Source organism: Lissotriton vulgaris, chromosome 8 (assembly GCF_964263255.1).
Source record: "Lissotriton vulgaris chromosome 8, aLisVul1.2, whole genome shotgun sequence".
Classification (NCBI taxonomy): domain Eukaryota; kingdom Metazoa; phylum Chordata; class Amphibia; order Caudata; family Salamandridae; genus Lissotriton; species Lissotriton vulgaris.
This window is the reverse complement of record NC_141696.1, coordinates 911,261,175-911,283,237: the sequence shown is the minus strand read 5'-3', so window position 1 is coordinate 911,283,237 and position 22,063 is coordinate 911,261,175.

The following is a 22,063-nucleotide window of genomic DNA, read 5'->3' as shown; positions in this document are numbered from 1 at the left end:
CCTGGAGTGGGGGATAGAGTAATTCCAAACATGGAACACAGGTTAATACTAATTACAGCGGCACACGAAGGGCTTGCTTCTGCACACGCTGGCGTTTCCGCAACAATATCACTATTAAAACAGAGATATTGGTGGCCTCGCATGAGAATACAAACTAAGAAATATGTATTAGAATGCGAAATATGTCAAAGAATGAAAGTATCAACAGTAAAACGACCAGCGCAGACTCCCCTTCTCATCTCAGATAAACCATTATCATGTGTTTACCTGGACCACTGTGGTCCCCTACAAAGGGACGGCAACTATAAATATATCATGGTCGCAGTGGATTCCTGTACGAGATTCATATGGATGTGGCCCCAGCGCTCGGCTGACGCCAAAACTGTTATAAAAGATCTGCGAGTCTTTATCGGCACATACGCAATTGCCATGTTCCATTCTGACCAGGGTCCTGCTTTCAGATCTCGAGCTTATAAGGAGGCCATGGCCAGTATGGGCGTTGGGTTGCGACACTCTTGTCCATTCCACCCCGAAGGGAACAGTGTAGTGGAAAGAAAAAACCGAGACATAAAGCAATCTATAACAGCGAAGGTATTAGGTTCGGATGATGGGTGGGTCAAACATTTAATAAGTGTCCAACTTAGTCTAAACAATTTGCCAAGAAATTCTCTAAAAGGTTTCAGCCCGTACGAACTATTGTTCGGAACTAGAATGCATGTTCATGACCTCGATAGTCAGGCATCAGTGGTAAAAGATAAGAATAAAGACTTTGACATCAAAGATCGGTCTGCTGTTTTACAGGACTTGAATGAAACAAGAAAATCCTTAAGCAACATAAAATTAAAGCAACAGCCAACCACCACTGAAGAGGCACCACCAGCCCCAGCAAGACCTGTCTGGATTCCAAAGATTGGGGATCTAGTCAGAGAGAAAATAGCGGTGAAGAAGGAAGTTGGGCCTTCTTACAGAAAAGCAGTACCTGTCTTGGCAATCAACGGAACAAGATCAGTAGTACTACCGCCTCTTGCTGGTAAAAAGGAGAACAGAGTTGTATCAATCAACCTGGTAAAACCACAATCATGTGGCCTATAATCAACAGTAGGCCCAGTGGACTCCCGAGAAACAACAGAATACCCAAATTTGCAACAATCCAAGAGGTTCAAACTGAAAGACTAATCACATTCGATAAGCCTGCAGTGCACAGAGAGGGACTATGCAATAATGCCATGGAACTCGTGCCTCTTGAAACACAGATTGAAACAGTTCGTCATGAAACATCAGTCTACAATGATGTGGCATCAGAATGTGCTACCGAAAGACAAATGGAGAAAACAATTCCAGCAATTGACAGAACTGCCTCTGGCTTCTTCATTAATTTCGATAACTTTTCTGAAGATCAAAGCAACCCTGAAGTGACGCCAGAAACAAAGACTTTTAAAGAAAAAGCAACAGAACTCTTTCATTAAATCAAAGAAATATATCTGGATGCACCATTGATTGAGCAATGGATTATATCAGGGGTACTTATACTACTACTGGCCATAGTATTTTAGGAAAGTATATTACAATTCAATGGACACAGCAAGTCAGAACATCAACTTAGTCCTAAAACCACACAGATCATCCCACGTGAAGAAAAGATAACTATCAACAGTAAATGTCACAGCCATTCCAATACCCGGTGGGGTAGTATGGGACAAGACTGACTATGAAGTATATGGCCCGGTCGAAATCCTGAAATATCCTCACCAGTTCAAGGTTTCCTTAAGTGACTTTGTAAAACCAAGCACATTTTCTGATGATTGGGATTTTGAAAGTATTAATAATATGATGTCTGATTTAGTGTTGTCAGCGAGATTTACAGAACATGATTATTCACAAGGTTCGTCTAATTATGAACAGATGCACTGCTTCTCACATTACGGAGACCATTACTTACATAAATCTGCACAACCTAGAAATGTTTTTAAATATAACCAATGGGAACATTGTGCTACTCCACCTAAAAGTAGTTCTAAAACATTCTATGAGAAATTCAAGTACTTCTCAGGGTTTAACACAAGTGATGCAGAAACGTTTTATTATAAACTGTTGAATAAAACAGGGTTGAAAACTATGCTGACAAATACTAAACTGATATATTCAGAAGCATTTTATGAAAAAATGATGACATTTGGTTTTGATTTTTGGAAAAATAATATTGAAACAAAAACGATCTGGGGTACAAAAGATTGGCAGGTACAAGGCCTAGAAACATTATTTCGAGCCTGCATGATCCCAGAACAAATAATGTTCTTAAATGTCACAATTCACCAAACATCCTGTCTTGGCCTAGCTAAGATTAAAGACCTTAACAAACCATCTATTCCAAAGCCAATACCTGATAATGCAACAACAGAAGTTGAAATAGACGTATCAAAAATTTTACATCTAAACAGAACACATCCTGATTGGAAAAAATGGTTAATCTGACCTACTGACACGAATAACTGTCAAGATAGATTCCTGAACAAAACACAGGGGTTAACAATGACCAGACCAGACCCTAGATACTCCCAGAGACAACATCCAGGGATAGTAACAACATACCGTGTAGGGAAGCTGTGCCTTGAATGGCTAGAATCATCCACACTGGCAGAAATTAAGCAACACTTATCTTTACTTAAAGATGGTGCTGATTTGCGCGATTTCATTCTGGGACCTCGCAAACAGCGTCAAAAACGTTTTATAGCGACCAGTATATATGCGGCTTACAACGAGGCTTGGAAAGTAACACAAATTGAAACAGCTGAAAAAATACGAGAAATTGATCGTATTAATTTGGAAAAATCACTTTCTGTTGTGCACAATGGGTTAATGACTCTGTCCTCCAGAATATATTCACTGGACAGTATTGTATCATCTGCCATAGATATATTAGACAAACACTTGCTAATGTTACTGCATGGCCAGTCGCAATTGCGTTCTATTGTACAGCTAGGCTGGACGCTGCAAAATCTTCGTTCAGGCTAAGTGCCATGGCGTTTAATCAACACAACGTCATTGTTTTCCATCTTTAACCTTACTGATAAACAAATCAGCTTGGCACAGAAAGGAGCAGACTATGCAATCCTGAGCATCGAAAAACTTGAGAGATTACCATTGACAATGTCAGAAAGTCCTGTCATTGAATGGATAATACATGGGATTATCCCAATTCCTATAACAACTTTCCGATTTAAAAATTGCCTTGAGTATATACCGACTGGCCAGTATGAACGATTGGGTAAAGGGTACATTAAGTCAGCATGGAAATTACCATATACACACACATGCTATAGTGACAGCAACAAAAATTTATTTCTTAGTGGTGAAAATTGCAAACATTCACTAAGCGGTATACTTTTGTGCCAGGGTATTAATTTACACGGGGCCTGTGAAGGAACTTCAAACAACCTTTCATGCCACCAACATGTCACACCTGCAACGCAGATAGAGCCTTTCTTTAAGCAGCTCTCTAACGGGAGTTACATTCTAATAACGGATCACAGCCGTTGTGGCCTTTTGCCAGGGAAAGCATATCTCATAAGCGTAACTTCCATGGTCAAATGCTGTATGCAAGCATTGTTTCCAAACTGCCCCGGAGACTCCGAGACTCCCATTTGGCCTCGTTTGAATGTCTCTTCTATACAAATTGATACTTTAAGCAGAATGAAGTCTGTGCTTTTACAGACAACAGTGCCCATCACGTCATCGAAAGAGACGTATGATCTCCAAGTTGCAAGGACAGCTTCGGAGATACATGATCTTTTATCAACAAATTGCCCCGTGCATTTCACAGAAATGCTTAGCCAAATTCTAAATATGTCAGATGCCGTAGGTATCTCAGGCGTATTTAAGACCATTTTTTCGGGACTGTTAACACCATTCAAAGCAATCCTAGGAATTATACCTAATTTTGTCCATTCAGTCTTTGGCGGCATACCCCTGATCTTGGGACTTGTAGCAGGCATTTTATTTTTGACCCTCCTGCTCCGATATGGCAAGCCAAAACGCAGACATGACTCCGGCAAGGATGGAAGAAACGATCCAAGCAGTACGCTACCGGGACCGCATAACTAGAGTCCTTGGTTTGGCCAGGCTGAGAGATCTGAACATGACCTGGTTTCTTTCATTCAGACCTATATGGCAGACCTGAATCTTACCTGTGCTTCGATGTATGCTATGCGGAGAAGAATGCGTGTTGGACACCTGTCTTGCACTTCCATCAGCAGTACCAATGGATATCGATACTTTGCTAAGTCCTGTAACGGCTCACGCATTGTGTTGTCCCCAGCGGCTACCAATCCTGATGACGGCATTCGTTGAGACTCCTGTGCTACGACTAGGTGGTGACAGTGGAGCAAGAAATAAAAGCAACATCACCCAGGTACGATCTTCTGTGAGCATTGCTGATCCAAACATTGATGATAGCAATCATTCTCACACCTGTCAAGTTACAGCATTATCAAACTTGGTCGGACTGTCACCTGATTTTGTAGACCAATTCTTTGAGAGCCTGTCTGACATGATATTCTCCCCTGAACAGAAACAATAAATTTTATTAAGCATTCCGACACACAGCGTTCCCATGAACTCTGAATTCGGCCTTCAGTTTTGAGCAACAAAAATTACTGAAATGCTTGAGCAACAAAAATTACTGAAATGCGTTGGAACTCTATTCCCCCGTTCAACATGAAAAGTTTTTTTTTCAGATTGAACATTTTTTCTAAATATTTATCTTTTTTCTGGCACCAAAACCTTTGCTTAAAGTAGAACTATTCATAAAGAACAGAACTTCTATTTTTAGGTAGATCTAGAGACATAATAACTTTACCTCAGCCTCTAGCACATTTTACAGCAATTGCATTTATATGTGATGAAATAATCTCGCCCTTCTTTTCTGTATAAAGAGATATTTAATGTGTAATTCATTTTTTTTCTTTTGCAAAATCATTCAACTGATTACATATGCTATAATTTTTGAATGATTTCTATGCTTAAAGACGTACAGTACCTATATTTTCATGTATTTCAAATACGCCATTTCAAATGCAAATATGTATTTTGGCGTGGGTAGGAATACACGCGCATCTTATTGCTTTAGTTTTTAGTAATTTGATGGACATAAATTCGTGGAGTGGGTGTCGTGTTCTAATCTAGGACCCCGATCAATATGTTACCTTATGCCCCTATTCGGCTATAATCCAGTCATACCCCTATAATGGCATAAACAATCAGAGCCATATTTCAGCCATATTTCAGAAACTCGCCTCTGCAGCTCATTAAAGTACATGACACAGCAGAAGCCACTATCTAAGATTGCTAGATTACACACTGAGTTCTTTCACCAGATAAAACCCCCAGCAACCTGGAAAAACCCCGCTTGCTATGTTTTGATTAGTAATAGAACTCTAATAAGCACTGTAAGAACGACCGGTTCTTGTGACATCTTTATTGACGTCTTATGTCCAAAAACGTACGTCAAACAAGGCACCTTTCAGGTATAAATATTACCAATGTTGCCTTAAGCAAGAGCGATGGTGTGGTGAATACAGGAGCAGAACAGCTGTCCCTTGCAGAGCCCAGCAGATGCAAGCAGCCCACGGACGCTGCCCCTCCTCCTCCTTGACGCGCTGAGAAAGATGCTGTCTTTTCTCCTGCCGAGAAAATCCAGCTCCGGCGTTTCCAGCCTTCCCTTGCAGGTGACTGGAATATCGAGTCCTGAAAGGAGATACAAGACCTCCAACATTCTATTCCAGAGGTATGGTGTTGACTAAACCCTTAGAGAGAATTCTTGAAGCAAAACTCTTTGGAAAACCAACTTAACTTAAACTGCTACTTACTTACTCCCTTCCACGCATTAGGCTTAGGTCAGGTACACTGGGGTAGGCGTAGTTAGAAGCACCAGTTGAGTACGTTAGCTAAATGTTTATATGAATGTATATATTTTATTCATTTTAACCATTGTATGGCTAAGAAACCATATCAATGCTTTTACAGTATTATTTCGCAATCCTCCTTTTACTGTACGCACTTTTTATAATAACAAGTCTTGCAATTGTGGCAATTCATTTCTCTTGCATGAGAAGAAAGACTGTTCAATAAATAATACCTTTTATTGAAAACGCCTGTCTCTCTATTCTCTGCATCTTGGTGAAAGTATTCTGCACAACTGACTGAGTAAAATAACTGTCTATTGTTTCACACGACTCTAGAGATTGACTCTTACTCTAAAGGAGCAAAGTTGTCATGTTTATGCGGTTGTTGGAAAACTGAATCCCTTCTTGTCTGAGCCAGGGGAGCTGATCACTTCCTATTCAGTCAAGAAAGTTTCCAGTGACCTCCGAGCTAGTTGGTAACAAACCCAATTAAGTTTAGCATAGTCAGGAGAGACCTGGAAGACCACACTTCTACGTCTACACTGCTGTTTATGTTATTCCAATGCGCACGGCCTATAGGGAAAGTAGGAACTACACTACACTTTGATATCTAATTTCTTAGTTTCAACCAATGATGTGTGACAATCAAGGTCCGGGACCAAAATTCTTATCTCAAATGGGACATCATATGAAGTGATACCCCCTAGATAACTTTTTGGCAAGTTGTTAAGACTATGTTGGACACTTATTAGATGTTTAACCCACCCGTACCTAATACCCTAGCTGTTATAGATTGATTTATGTCCTGTTTTTTTCTTTCCACACCCGAATTTCCCCCAGGATGGAATGGAATAGAGTACCGCAATGCAACGCCCAAACTGGCCATGGCTTCTTTGTAAGCTCGAGAGCTAAACACAGGGCCCTGGTCAGAATAAAGCGTGCATATTGCATATGTGGCGATAAAGACCTGCAAATCTTTTACAACAGTTCGAGCATCAGGCAAACACTGAGGCCACATCCAAAGGAATCTTGACATGAATCCACTGCGACCATGATATATTTATAGTTACCATTCCTTTGTAAGGGACCACAGTGGTCCAGGTAAACGCAAGCTAATGATTTATCTGAAATTAACAGAGGCGTATGTGCAGGACGTTTCACAGTTGAGATCTTCATCTTCTGACATACTTCGCAGTCCAAAACATAGTTCCGGGTCTGTTTCGTAATGCCTTGCCACGAGTACCTCTGTTTTAATAACAATACTGTGGCAGAAACACCTGCATGAGCAGAGGCGAGTCATTCATGTGCTGCTAGGATTAGTCCTAATCTATGTTTCATGTTTGGAATTACCCTATCCCCCACTCCAGGGATGAGAGCAAATGGAACATTATTTGTATCAGTTATATATGAGTATTTGAGTGGAAACACTTTAGGTTACGCTGCATCGCTGCCTTTGCTTGCAGCATTGAAAGCCAGCATTATTTCACTGTCTATTTTTGTTTTTGAATGAGTGATTGCAGCTACAGAAGCTGATTGCACAGCCCCCTTCGTGGCTTCATCAGCCAATGAATTCCCTTCAACGTGAACACCATCATGTTGATGACCCAGGGTGTGTATCATGTGAGTGTTTTGTAGTCCATTCCACAACTGAAGTACTTGTTCCGAAAGCGTTTTATGCTTGATTGTGCCACCTGTTGCATCTTTGAAACCGTTTTGAAGCCAATTCTGTAAATATTCATTATGTGATTGTACACAGTAGAAAGAATCGCACACTATGAGTGTGGGGAATTCGTGATCTATACTTTCAAGTGCCATTTTGAATCCTTGTAGCTCAGCTCGCTGAGCTGCACAATCTCCTAGAGATTGTGTTTTTGTGACCATAGGTCGAAATTTGCCATCGCGCAGAGGTCATCTAAAAATCGCACATGCAGCACTGTAAGCTTGTTTATCCCCAGTAGCAGGTTGTTCTGATCCGTCAGTATAAATGATACATTTATAATGGTCTAGAGGTAGAATTTCAGTAAGCAGAGGACATTCCTGTTCGTATTGTGTTTTCAAATAAGGATCAAAAACGTATTCAAAATCAGATGCAGTGAGAGAATTAACCCATTGTATCCATCTTGGATGTAAAGTTTTAGCATTTGGAATGCTTGCTTTAGTCTCTGCCTCTAGGGCAGATACAGCAGTTGCGATAATAATGCGTTTCCTCTGTGCAAGGGCTCTTTCTTTTGCTACAGCCATTTGAACTGCTGTCAGAATTTTTCTGTAGAAGTGAATTTCATTTCTGCTTGTGTGTACAAAAGTGATTTGTATGCAATTGTTACTTTTTCACCTTCATTAAAAGTTAAGTAGGTAAATCCGCTTTGACCCAAAATGATTCGGATCACTAAGTTGCGTACCTTTACGAGTGTTTGTAAATGTTTAGTTTCTAACATGTCTGTTTGGAGTGAACGCAAACTTTCTGTGTGTTCTTTTTTCTAATTTACTGTTTTAAAATCAGGGTCGAATAATTCGTAGAGAGGTTTAACCCTTTCTGAGTAATTTAGAATGTAATTTATTCCAAAATTCAGGAAACCTATAATCAACAGTACGTTTTTAGCGTTTTTGGAGGTTGGAGCAGCGCTCACTTTTCTAAAAAGTTGGCTGCCAGGCTTTTGCATTCACTTGATAATTCATATCCTAGAAAAAGGACGTTGAGATGGGCAATTCTAGACTTTTTTAAAGTTGAGTTTGTACCCTTCAGAGGCAAGGCCCAGTACAATGGTGTTCACCCTGTTCAAGTGCCTATCCAAGACATCGTCTGTCAGATAGATATAATCGACGTATGACAATGCCTCGTCATCATGAGTTTGTAGTAACTCTGTTACCCTTGGTGAGAATAACCCAGCACTATTCTTGAATCTTTGAGAGGGACGACAGAAATGACTCTATGTCCCCATTAGTGAGAAAGCGACCAAATACCGACTTTCTGATGCAATGTTTTGACAGAAGAAACCATTTGATATGTCTAATGTGGTTTTATATTTTTTACGCACAATGTTATTCATTAACGCTGTACTGTGTCCATTTTGCACTGCACATGTTTTGCAACAAGAGTTTAGATGTCTGTAATCCAAAAGGAGACAGGAAACAAAGGATTGTTCATTGGTGAGGTGCATTTTTCAACCACCCCTTGATATTCAAGTTGATCTAAGATTTCCCTGAACTGTTTTTTTAGATTTTTGCTTAACTGGAAACTGCCTTTGTACAGTTGGTTGATTTTGTTATTGGATTTTATGGTGAGGAGAATCCTCAACCCATCCTACATGATTTTTGTATAATGCTGGGGCTTGGGCAACTGCCCATTTCCTGGCATCAGTATATTTTAAATGTACTGGAATATGGTTATAGATGGCTGGCATAATGATGTCCGAGCCATGTGGGCACTCCCTGACAAATTCTGGTGGCCAGACTTGTTCTGCTAAAAGTATATCATAACCTTTGGAAAGTCACTCCCAAAAGAGTGCTTTCACTTTTCTTGGTATGTCTCCCTCCATCCGGAGTGTTATTTCATATAACCTATGTGGAGAACTAACCCTGGTATCTGCACTTTCAACTTCAATGTCTTCATTCAAGTCCACTGTCTCCAGAATTCCCTTCAGGTTCTGGTGAGCTATTGTTACTTCTGTTGCGCTGTCCAACATTGTCTGAGCCCATTCTCTGTTCTTGAGTTGTGTCCTCAAGATCCTCGGCATGTCTGATTTTTAGACTTGCTACCTTCTTTTTGGTGAATTGAGGTTTTGGTTTTCTTTTCTGAACGTGTTTATCATCTTTGGACTTCATGTGTTCTTCTTTGTTGTCTGACCATCCTCTTCTAGGGGATGTCTGTGACGATATCTGAAAGGTACGAGAGGAACGTGTATCAGTATCTTGATATCTGTCAGGTTTTCTCAAATTATCCCTATTCCTGAGGTTATACCTTCTTTCAGAGGGCTCCTTTTGAGGAGACCTACCTCGGGATTGAGAATGCTTCTCTTTGGAAGTTTATTTGCTATTTTCCCATTTCTTTTTAGAAGGAATAGGAGTGTTTTAGTAAAGACCTTTTCAGGACTTTCAGACAGTTTGGTGTGTTAACTGTATATTTCTATTAATCTTTGTATGTTACTAAGTAATTCATCGTCCGACATTGCTTCAATGTCAGGATCAGGTGTCATGCCGGCTAAAATCGGCAATGTTGCTCCTGGTCTACCTAGTGGACCATGCCTGGTAATGTGTTTTAAATGTTGTAGGGCACCTTTAAACTAGAGCTCATGATCCTGGCATGTGAGTGGAATTTCAATATCCTCGAAAGGAATATACTCATCTGGTGGATCATCTTCTTTGTAGAAGTGAAACATACGTGTAACTGGATTTGCTTCTGGAAAGACTATCCAAGAATAGAATACCTCTGTCTGGTGATATTCATGTGCCTCTATCACAAAAAACTGCTGCACCACCTCCTGATGATAGACCATGTTTTATAAGTTCTATAGTGATGGCTTTCCTTAAATTTGGACGAATTATTACAGCATTCGCATCGGTTTCAGAAAAACCTGTTATGTTAAAAGCTGGTCCGGCATCATCGCCTGAAGCTCCACCATTTTTGGTGTTGGTATCGCCGTTTAGGAAAATTTTTTATTTAATGAAAACTGCAGAGCAAGTTTCAAGGGACAAGGATAAGGTGGACAATATTTTGCAAAACACTGTATCCTTCAACGATGAACAAACTAAAAAGCGAATACATAGGATTTACGTCTTACTCAGCTATGGGGGATATATTGTATTTTTGTAAAAAAAAGCCATGCATATAAACAATCTGTTTGATGATTTTTTATAATAAGTTGCAGTTGTACATGAAATGTCTCATGCACTGGAAAGAAAAATTAAGACAATACATTACAGTATCCTCTGACATATAATTTCAAAGAAATATCAACAGTATATCATCTTAGAGGAAGTTGTAAAATGAAATGTATTATTATCTTCCCCCTTTCTCCCTTTTTTGTAAATATTCTTATCACAGGCAATTTATAAAACAATAATAAATAAATATTCATATATTTTTCCAAAAAGTGGCACATGTATTTTATTTTGTGTATGCATCTTAGGTCCGTCAAGAGGATATTATCCCTTACCCACTCCAGACGTCTATTGGAGTTTTACGAGTAAAGGGGTCTCTGAGAAAAGCACAACTGAGTCACTTCAGTATCTAGCTTTAAATTAGTGCCTTACCAAACCGTTGGGTGCCATGTATGTAGTTCCTATATCCCTAAAGGCTCTGCGCATTGGAATAATATGCACTATAGTTTTGACATAGGACTGAGGTCAGTATGTCTCTATCGAGTAAATTAAACTTAATTGTGTGTGCCAGCTAACTCAGAGGTCACTAGAAACTTTCTTGAATGAACAAGAAGGGATTAGTCTCTGACAACCACAAAAACATGACTACTTTGTTTCCCTCAGAGTCGGATCAATATCTTCACAGTCATGGAAACAATAGATAACTATTTCACTCAGTCAGTCGTGCCTGCTTCGTTTCTATAGAGGTGCTGAGAAATATATAGATGGGGCTTTTCAATAAAAAGGGGTTTTATTGAACAGTAATATAAAATAATACTGTAATAGCATGGTCTGTAACTATGACATATATAAAAATACATACATAAATAACACAGGCTGAACTACTCAACTGGTGCTTCTAAAATAATCCTACCCCAGTGTACCTAAGCTAAGTCTAGTACGAGGGAAGAAGTAGTGCTGTTTTACCCATAGTTTAGTTTAGTATGGGTTTGCCAAGAATTGCCAAAGGTTTCTCTAGGTACTAATAAGCTCCATACCTTAGAAAGAGAGAGGTTAGTATCTCTTTCCCAGGACTTGATTCTCTAACATCCCGCAAGGGGAGTCAGAAACACTGGAGCATGGATTCTCGGCAGGGAGGATGACAGAGTCTGGTCAGTGCGTCAGTTGGGGAGATGACTTCCTTCGGGACTTGCTGTGGCAAGCCGAGTCGTGCAAGTAGGTACACGAGCCCCACCGTGCCTTGCCATAGCAAGTGAAGGTATATTTACAACTTGAAGGTGTTTAGGAATGGCAGTATTGATGTAGAAGTCGGGCATATGAGCGTCATGAATGAACCCCTAAGGAATAGAAGTTCATGCATAATAAATGAGTTCTTGGAGAAATCAATATCCAGGCAAGGAGAAGTCCCTAAAACGTAAGAGTCTGGTTTTCCAAGAACTCATTGCGATGTAGATGAACGGTTGTAAGTAGCCATGCCTGTATTTGGGTAGCATGGACTATGCCTAAATAAGGACTGAATTTCTATGCCTATATGAGGGCAATGTGAATTGTACCTGTATAAAGGCATGAATCGGGAAATTCATACGGAATCTAAATCAATACCCAACAGTGTTTGCCAGTGATTACTGGTTGTGTTCTACGTTTAAGATGTGTCATACTTTTACTAAGTTCACTTTGTGATGGTACTGACAGTGGTCCAGTTGGCCCTGTCAGATGTACATAATCACTTTTAGATATTACCTAGTGCCTGGTGGCAAAATGTATATTATGTGATTACTATTCTGATGTGTTATGAGAATACAAAGGTTTTTTTTATAACCTTGTGTGGAGTTCCTTTTGTGGTGTGCCTGGTATGTTGTTGCTGTATGCATGCCCAAACACTTTACACATTGCCTCCAAGGGTAAGCCTGACTGCTTGTGCCAAGCTACCAAGGGGGTGAGCAGGGTTTATCTTTGGCGTGTAATTCCCTTGCCCTGACTAGAGTGGTGGTCTCTGCCTGGCTTTGGCGCAAGCCTTAGCCAACCAGAGATCCCATTTCTAACAACCACTTTGTAAATATGTTGCAGGGCATGTGCTACAGGAGTGTAAAAAAAATAGGTGGTGCCCAGTGGTGGTGAGGACTTGTAAATATGCCCGATAGAGTAAATCCGGATTGACCGGTACAATTTGTGACTCTCACAGATCCATTCTGGTGAGCATTGTGTGCTCGTATAAGTTAAAAAATGTCAAACCTTTGTGAATGCCCCACGATGAATCACTCTGTGGGGGACTGGGGATGGGGAGGAGGTGACCAAATTGCCACTCCATGTTTTTTGCTACATCTCTGACACAGCCAAGGTGCCAGGGGTCCTAATGCAAACATAAAAAATAGGACCCCATAACCATAAGTTGATAAAACATTGAGTAGATAATTGGGGCACAAAGGGCCCCTCATAGTCCCATGTCCCTGTGCCACTTCACCTGCTGCATCATTTATAGCTATGCCCCAGTCCTAGGTACGCACTCATTTTCAAGACTTTGACACATGTGCACTTTGTACAGGCGCACTTTGTGTAATACAGTATTGTTGTCATTAAGTAAATTGTTTTCCAACTTTCTTTCAAGCAACAATCATTTTATATTTGAGATCAATGCAGCCTTTTATTGGCTATGGCTATCTGTTAGTAGTAAAAAAGTTAAGCAAAATTAGGTCAGTTCACTGTGGCTTGGCTAAGTAAAAGGTCTACTTTTAAATATTTTTTATTGTTTCTCTCATGAGAATCAGGGGTATAACGCAGCCCTTCAGGGAGCCACAATTCTTCAAGGGGAGGCATTCACACCAAGGTAATTAGTATTTGTGAGGCATGGGAGACAATGGCGGGAGCCCTATGTTATGAATTTGGGTTGTTTACATTGAGGTAGGATGTTTGTAAGTAGTGAATCTTATTTTAAGACTGGTGTCATTTGAAGAGGTAGGTCATCCACTTCTCTCAGAAATGCAGGAGGGTTGGAGCATTTCTGATTTTGAAGGGGCTGTTGTTCCGGATCATGGTGAAGGTTTTTTAATGCTTATCTCTTTTTCTACTGTTTTGTATTTCCTTTCTTGTGATGTACTGGCTTCTGGTGTGGCACTGTCCTCCTCACGGAGCTAATTTCCCTGACAGGTATGGAGGGGTTCTGGGTCCGGTGGACTTGTATTTAATGCATCTTATCCTGACTGCCAGTTCCCAAAGTGAGTGCTGGTTCGCAGGACCTGCAAACACTGGTGAATTACAATGGCCAACTCAGAAGCACTTTGACAAGTATCCCATGACATAGATAAAAGAACATGCATTTTGAATGTGCATGGTGCACAGACATTGGGGAACTCTCTCCCCCTAGAATGCTGTACTTATCCAATACAGAAATTAAAGGCTTGTGTCAACATACACAAACTAGCTGGGTCTTTTTCAGTTCTCAAGATGTATACTCTATCTAATAATACCTTTTTAACCCAGAGACTCATGGGAAAATTTACTAAAAAGCCATGCAGCATAGCAGCCAAAATTGTTGGGCTAGATTGTGCTAGGGAGAGAGCCTTGCATAGCCATATCTACAAATCTATAGTGCTGCTTCTCTCTCCCCTACTGTTGAAACACAAACAGACTACAGCATCAGCTGTACACCTTTGCATCATAGTGCAAAGGAGTGTGAGTGGTGTCTACCATAGATTTGAACTCGAAGGGTATCCATCCAGAAACAAATACTTTTGCTAGACAAATTTTCAAACCTTTCATGCATTTTATGTTTACTCTACAGAGCATCACACATACAATGTTTGCAAAATTGAGAGAAATTAAAAGATTTCTCCATTTTCATGCTTGTCTCAATTTTTTGGGGCAAAGTCCCGTCTACCACTGTTAGCATAGAAAACCATGGGTGTTAGCGTAGGAATGCCCATGTATCAACCATGAGCACTTTTTGACACAAAGTAAAGCAAAGTAGCACAGGGTGCTATTTGCGGTAATTTAGAACTACTTTCCCACACAAAAAAAGATTATAGCTCATCAGCACATGTGACTTTTTTGACATTACAGCAGCACTGAGGGCCTAACTTATATCTTGGCGTAGATGGTACTCCATCACATTGGCATTGAATTCCTGTCCTGCCAAGACTGTAGCCATCCTGCCTGATTTGAATAGGGGAGGACCAATCTTTGATGACGGCAGAGACCATTCCATCTTTGACGTAGCTAAAGTACTCCGATGACTCAACGTAGTAAGGGTTATTGGAGAATAGGCTAAATGTCTGCATGCCCAATTTAGATGGATGGACATGTAGCCCTTTTTTACTGCCTGTCAACACCAGGCACACTCTGAAGGTAAGGGGCAGTAAAAGTTTCAAAACACCCCCCTCACCATGGGAGATAACGCATGTTAGACAGAGGCGTATGGCAAAGGTAAAATGCATTGAGAGGAACCACCTTGACAACAGCTCGTGTGAATGCTAGCAATGTTTGTCGACCCAACGGACATTTCTAAATTTGGCTGTCTGGACCTCTACTAGTGTGACAAATAAAAGTAATCAGTCTTACTAGCAAGGGACACCCCACTGCCAAAAATTACTTTGGGTCATTTGACAAATCTTCATGAAACTTTCCAAAATGGCACTCTCTTTTCCGCAGCTCAATCCTGGAAAGCTTGGGGTGATCCATAATGTGGGGGGCGGGGTCCCACAACACAAATTCCACGTGCAATTTCCATAGGGATTTTCAGAGAGTGCTACAGCCTGAACAGCGGAACAGAACAGAATGACACCAAATTTGGCAGAAAGTTCGATCTTGGTTCAGAAAGTGTAGTTTTTTAAATTTGATCTAAATCCTTTCAGTTTTTGAGGAATAAAGTTTAAAAATCTTGCATATCTGGCTCATTGGATTGAAATTAAATAAATTAAGCCTTCTGATTGACTGTGGGAGTTCCTCAGAGCAAGAGCACTTAATGTTGCAGTCGCCATTACAGGACTAGGGGACTCAGAAAGCAGGATAGAGACACCCTGCTATTGCAGGGGGGTCCTGGACCCCCCACCTCATACCTAAAGCATAAAAAAGGATATTGCTTTGATCAAACAGTTCTCCAGCGAAATCGTGGTAAAATAAACAAAAAGGTTCATGTTTTAAAAAAAGAAAATTAACTCTAGGATGGGACTGTGCCCGAGGGTCGTGGCGTTTTCTTTTTAAATGGGGGAAGGGACGTGCATGAGTCCCTTTCCATTAGCCTCTAACTGTCCCAGAGTCCCCTTGGACCAATGACAGTTCAGAGCCTGATATTGTTCCAGCTCTGCCCCCTAACTATGTAATATTGAGACAAGACCGGGTAGACGGTCGCGGGGGGGGGGGGTATCGCCATTCTGTACAATAATAGCTTGGTATGCAGAGAACTACGAAGGTCGTCATCTCAGGTACTGAGAGTATGATGTTTGCCATCACACTGTCACTGACATGCACGTTCTCTGGGCTACTGCTTTACCGGCCCCCAGGGACGCATGGTCAATTCTGCGACGATCTTCCTAATAGTGCAATACATTTCTCCAGTAATGCCCCAAATTTCACCGTTCTAGGGAATTCAATATTCATTTAGATGAACCAGATACCCCGGCATGTCAAAATCTGATGACCGGATTGGAGGTGCTCCACCTTAAGCAAATTATTAAAGGGCCCACACATAAAGCAGGACACATGCTTGACCATTGCTACACCAACTTGGACACACTGAATTTTGTTAATTCTATGAGAGTCCCTTGGTCTGACCATTCTCTCCTGTTCTTCGCTTTGGCCCCCTAGGAACAGAAAGGACCTGCAAACATAACTAAGAAAGTGAGCCGAATTTGGTCAAAACTATCGACAGACAAATGGACCTCGAACCTTAAGGAAACCATTCTCAAGAGTAGTACTGATCCCCTAGAAGCCAATGCCCGCTACAATCAATGGCTGGAGTCATCATTGGACCTCACCCCCCCAAAAACTGAACTCTCCCATTGCAGTGGGGTGAACAAAAAAGCTTGGTACACCCCAGAACTTAAAGCTCTTAAACTTATATGCAGACAGAAGGAGAGGAAATGGAGGAAAGATTATTCTGGAGCCAGCAAAGATAGCTATAGAATGGCACTGCGCAGCTATAAGCATGAAATTAAAACTACTCAGTCCATCTATTTCCAGGATAAGACAGGATAAGATTACCTCAGCCTCCAGCTCCCCTAGGGAAAACTTAATTTTATGTGGGCCTATCTTTTTAATACACAGCAGCATCAAACAGCCTATGTGAAGCTTTGAAATAAAGCACTTAATATAAATAGTATATACATAGGCCAACCCTGTATGTTATTGAGACCGCAGAAGTATAACTATGGGCACAAGTATGACAGACACCCGCACAAATTTACTAATCTGTAAAGGAAGTGAAATAGAGAGGTTTGAGAGTGTTATGGACTCATGTTGAAAATAATTTTGAAAGGCGCCCGGACTCAAACATTGCCCGAAATGATGAGCGATAAAGCATGGTATCCTTAAATTGGACGCCACACTGATCAAGGGATATTGTTTCTGTGTAGCTTAAACAGTACTATTTTGAACGCACTATCACCCAAGGAAATAACTTCAGGTAATATGGCCTAAAACTGTAAACAGAATATTAAAAGACAGTAGTAAATAACAATGGTTATTGTCCTTTGTGAAATTATAGAGATCTGATTAGTAGAGCCCAGCAGGCCACTATCCCTGGGAGGACCAGCCATTCCAAATGGGGTCGCAAAATGGGAGTGGTTCATTAAAAGTCATGAGCCTCGCATTTTGCAACTCCCATTTGGAACCGCAAACAGTGTCCAAGACACTGTTGTACATGCCAAATAGCGAGTTGCAAATTGCGAGACACAAAAGCGACGCAATTTGCGAGTCGCTATTTGGCAGGTTGTACATCTGGCCCACTATCCAAAAAAAAGCCATTGAAGGAAGTACTCTGTGCTCATTCTGAATGCCGCTGTGTGCTGTTTATAACTTATTAAACGAGAAGATGAAGCCAATATCCATGAAGCTGCTGTTGTTGTTATACTGCTGCACAATAAGGCACAAACACTTGAAGGAAGTACTTAGTGCTCGTTCAGAATGCCGCTATAATGAAATCAACCATTGAGGGAAGTGCTCATTCCAATTGATGCGCAGTAACCATTAGGCGGGCGCAGTAAAAAATTAACAAAGTAGTGATAGAAAAAATAGTACTTGCGTCAGTGGAGGGGCACTTATCAAGAGGAATTAATCTGCACTTGAGTGGTGCTCTTTAGCTAGAAACAGAAGTGATGTATCAGGTGCGCGAACCAATAAGGAGGCACAAAGAGGAGCGACGCTGGAGTTGACCTAAGGTAAGCAGCAGGGGGAGGTCAAAAACATTTCATTGAATACAGTAGGTCTTCCATACAGAACATGCATGCTGCGAGGCTTGACCTAAAAAGGTTCAAATGTCATACGTGGCTTTAAATTGTGCCAAACCCTGCTGCCAACGTTAATGCTACGCTCAGGAAAAACTCATGCACAGTAAGGGATTGGCTGCCCACAGGTGTTTGGATGTGGCCAGGCCTTGTGGCCAATCCCATGCCATGCATGGCTGAAGGCTGTGCATTAAAGGGGTTTGGTTGCCCACAGGAGGTTGGACAGAGGGCCTGCCTGCAAGCCAGAGCCTGTGGCCAACTCTATGCTGTGTATGGTCAAAGGCCTTGTGCAGCGTAGGGTTGGCAATTATATTACCTATGGTAATTATATATTACTTGTCATTAAAAAAATTAGAAATTGACTGAACAAACCAAAGGTTAAAGTGATGTTATAGTCAGGTATGGTAAGATTATCTAACTTTGCATAAAAAATAAAATTAAATTAAAAACAAAATAGAGGTGAAAGATGTTATAGTTAGGTTAAAACATTAGTTAAATCATACTATTTTAATTAAAAAAAACACTAAAATTCACTAGCTATAGTTATCTCAAGTAACTATATATTTTTCTCTAAGGTAATTATAGCTTGTGCCCTCACGATGCACTGCTTATGACCTCTCATGTTATGTTATGCAGATTTGTAGAGCACACTATCACCCACTGGTGTATCCTGACACTTAATTGGTGTGACCTAGTTGCACTACTCAAAAATCAAGGTCTTCAGCTTCCTGCGGAATTCAATAAGTGAGGAAGAAGGTCTTATATGTAGCAGCAGGACGTTCCATGCTTTAAGAATGAAGTAGGAGACAGCTCTATCACCAATCTGTTTTTTCCTACGTGTGGGATTTGTGCAAGTAGGAGCCTAAATGAGAGAATGTGTCTGAAAAGTTTGTGGAAGCAGATACAATTGTTAAGGTATACTGGGCCAGTGTTATGCAGTGCTTACAAAGTGGCGCTGAGGAGTTTGAATTGTGCCAGTTTGTGAATTGAGATTCATTTGAAAATCTTCCTTACTGTTTTCAGGGTATGAACGAATAAGGAGGTGATGGCATTGACTTGGTTAGTCATGTCAAGTTTGCTGTCAATGATGATTCCAGGGTTCTTGGCACGGGTGGTTGGGGTGGGTGAAACTCACAAAAAGTACATATGGAAAAATACAAGGGAAAGAGTGAATGTCCACAAGTGTTCCAGTCTAGGTGTTGAGCAGAGTGTTTCAACAGTAAACCAGTAGAAAACCTCTTCCAGGACAAAAACGCCCACTCACCCAAAGGTGGCATGTGTCTTCAATGGATTCCCTCCTCACACCAAAGCTGCAAGGTCATTGGTGTTGGCTTCCACTCTTCAAAAATGAAGAGGAGCTGAGGTGTTTTAAGGAAACTCACAAGAGAAAGTGAGTGAGGGGCAGAGTGCAATCAAAAAAGAATAAAAAGTAAAACTGTCATTAGAAAACCAAGTTACCTTCATTCCATGGTCTCCTAGGGCAGAACTAGAAAGAAAGAGGGGACTATAGATTATCAACAAATATATTTCTACAGTAGACCAACATGTTTCTGCCCTTTAGTGACCTAACTCTGTGCTCTGGGGCATATGTCAAGACCATGTAAATAGTCGCTCTGCCCCAAAATAAACAAAAAATCTGAAAGTAATGTATACATTTACTGGCCACCAATTTTAGTAGCCTGTCAGATGTGGTGATGGCCCTTGTTTATCGTGGTCTGCCATCTATCTGAAAGAAACAGACACAAAGAAACATTGAAAAAGTGCAGCTAGTTCTCTCATACTGTATTTTCAAAGAGGCATGGGGAAACAAAACATAAAGTCAAAGCAATAGTTGCTTACTCGGTCAATCAATGTTTCTTTGTGTCCATTTGTTTCAGACAGACAGAGGACCCATAAAAAACACATTTCTCCATTTGCCCCTGGGATGTGGCCGTTCCCAAGGCTGCAGGTGGGCAAAGCCCCCCACAATAATATTTAATTTAGTGCTGATGGTGCCTGGGGCTGTTGGGGTCACGTGGCCCCCCACATTTCTCATATTTACCTCCAGGAGGCGGTGGTACCCAGGGCTGCAGAGGGCCCACACCACCCCCCACATTAAATCATCATTTGCCTTTGGGATGTGACGGTACTCGGGGCTTGAAGGCTCAAATGAGGAGGCCCTGTGTGCCCCCCTACTATATATTTTGCACATGCCGCTGGGGCCTGGCCCACCCAGTGGCTGATTACAAATGAAGAATAGAAGCCAGCAATTTCTTTTTCTTTTTTATTTCAACAGGATTCACATATCCAGCACGACTCCCTCTGAAAATTATCCCAAAAATGTTGGGGGCCCTGCAGGTTCCCCAAGATGCATAGAGTGTCACAGTGCTTATACCCTGCCCCATTTTCTTTTGCTTTAATATCTTTACATGTGACTCTGTCCAACTAAGTCATAAGATGGTTGCCAACACTTCCAGGTTTGAATTGTTGGCAGACAATCAGGTCACAGTCCGAGATAGGTAGGGGTCACGGATCCACCTCGTTCCTGATATACAACTGAAAATGTCCTTAAATAACTCCAAAACTACTCAACGGATTTACACCAGTTAACAAAAAGGATTCTTTCTGGACAAAAACAGCAATTATTCTGTGAAATTTGGTGGAATTTCATTCAGTAGTTTGGGCTGTAACTGTGTCTAAAGTTTCCTACAGAAATAGACATTAGGAAACATGCATGGGGACAACCCCATTAAGCTCGGACCCCACTTGATGAATCACCCCAACATTTTCAACACAGCAGCTGTTGTGAGTGGCTAAATAGTTTGCCCGAAATTTCTTTTAGATGTCCCTTTAGGAGGACGTTCCCTAGCAGTGTTATATGGACACGTTTGGTGGCACAGCATTTAGCTGGACCACAACTAGCAGACTTTGGACTAGCCATTGGTCTTTGTTATTATATTCCTTTCTTGGACTAATAAAATACTTTTTTTGGTTTTGTACACAATGTTCCTGCCATTACTTTTCTAACTAATATATGTTATTTAAACGTTGGTAGATGTGACAGCAGTTCTGTCTGTTTCACCCTGTTTGGTGATCAATTTGAAGGGGTTTGTGCAATCTGAACTTGGAACCAGTGCAAGAATTACACAAGAGAATGGTAACAGTATAATGAATGCACATGTGGGATGCATTCAAATATTCAAATGAGGGCTTGGGATTGATATGGGTGTGATATCATATGGTAAGTATTTCATCTTGTTTTGGGTAAAAAGTCTATCATTTAGCTTGTTCTTCTCTCTATGATATAGGTTAGATGTGTGTTTAATGCGTGCAAGGTAGTTATTTGTTACATTCACTCATGGAAGATGTTGAATTATTATGTCAATCAATCAACCAATCAAAAATAACTTTCTTCGGTTCCAAGAACCATAAAAGTTTCACATAAACACATTGCTGAGATAACATTTATCTATTCTGGTTATAGAAGCGTAGATAAAAACAAACAATAAAAGCAATCGATAGATAGCGTTTTCTTAGAGACATTGCAACTCCAATAAAATTCGATACAGCAATGGAGTTGTTTAAAGTAGACAAAGATTGTAAGAAATTGAAACTACTAAAATAAGTGCAAGGCCGTATTTCCCTCAAAAGTGGGTTTAAAAGTGTCCCCCTCGGATCTTTATAAAGGGGACAGAACAAAATAAAGGGCAACATGCTCTGGGCTTCCAAATTATCACACAGACAGGGTGGTAAACTGAACCCAACCTGATTGTTTATAGAATGCCACTAAAAAGCGCAATGTGCTTAATAGAAACCTACTCAGGTAAAATCGTGTTTGAACGCAAGTAGCAAAAGTTAGATAAATGTTCATTTCTCATGGGAATAATCAAGGGGGACCTGATACTACCAATTGTGCACGGCGTAGGGGGC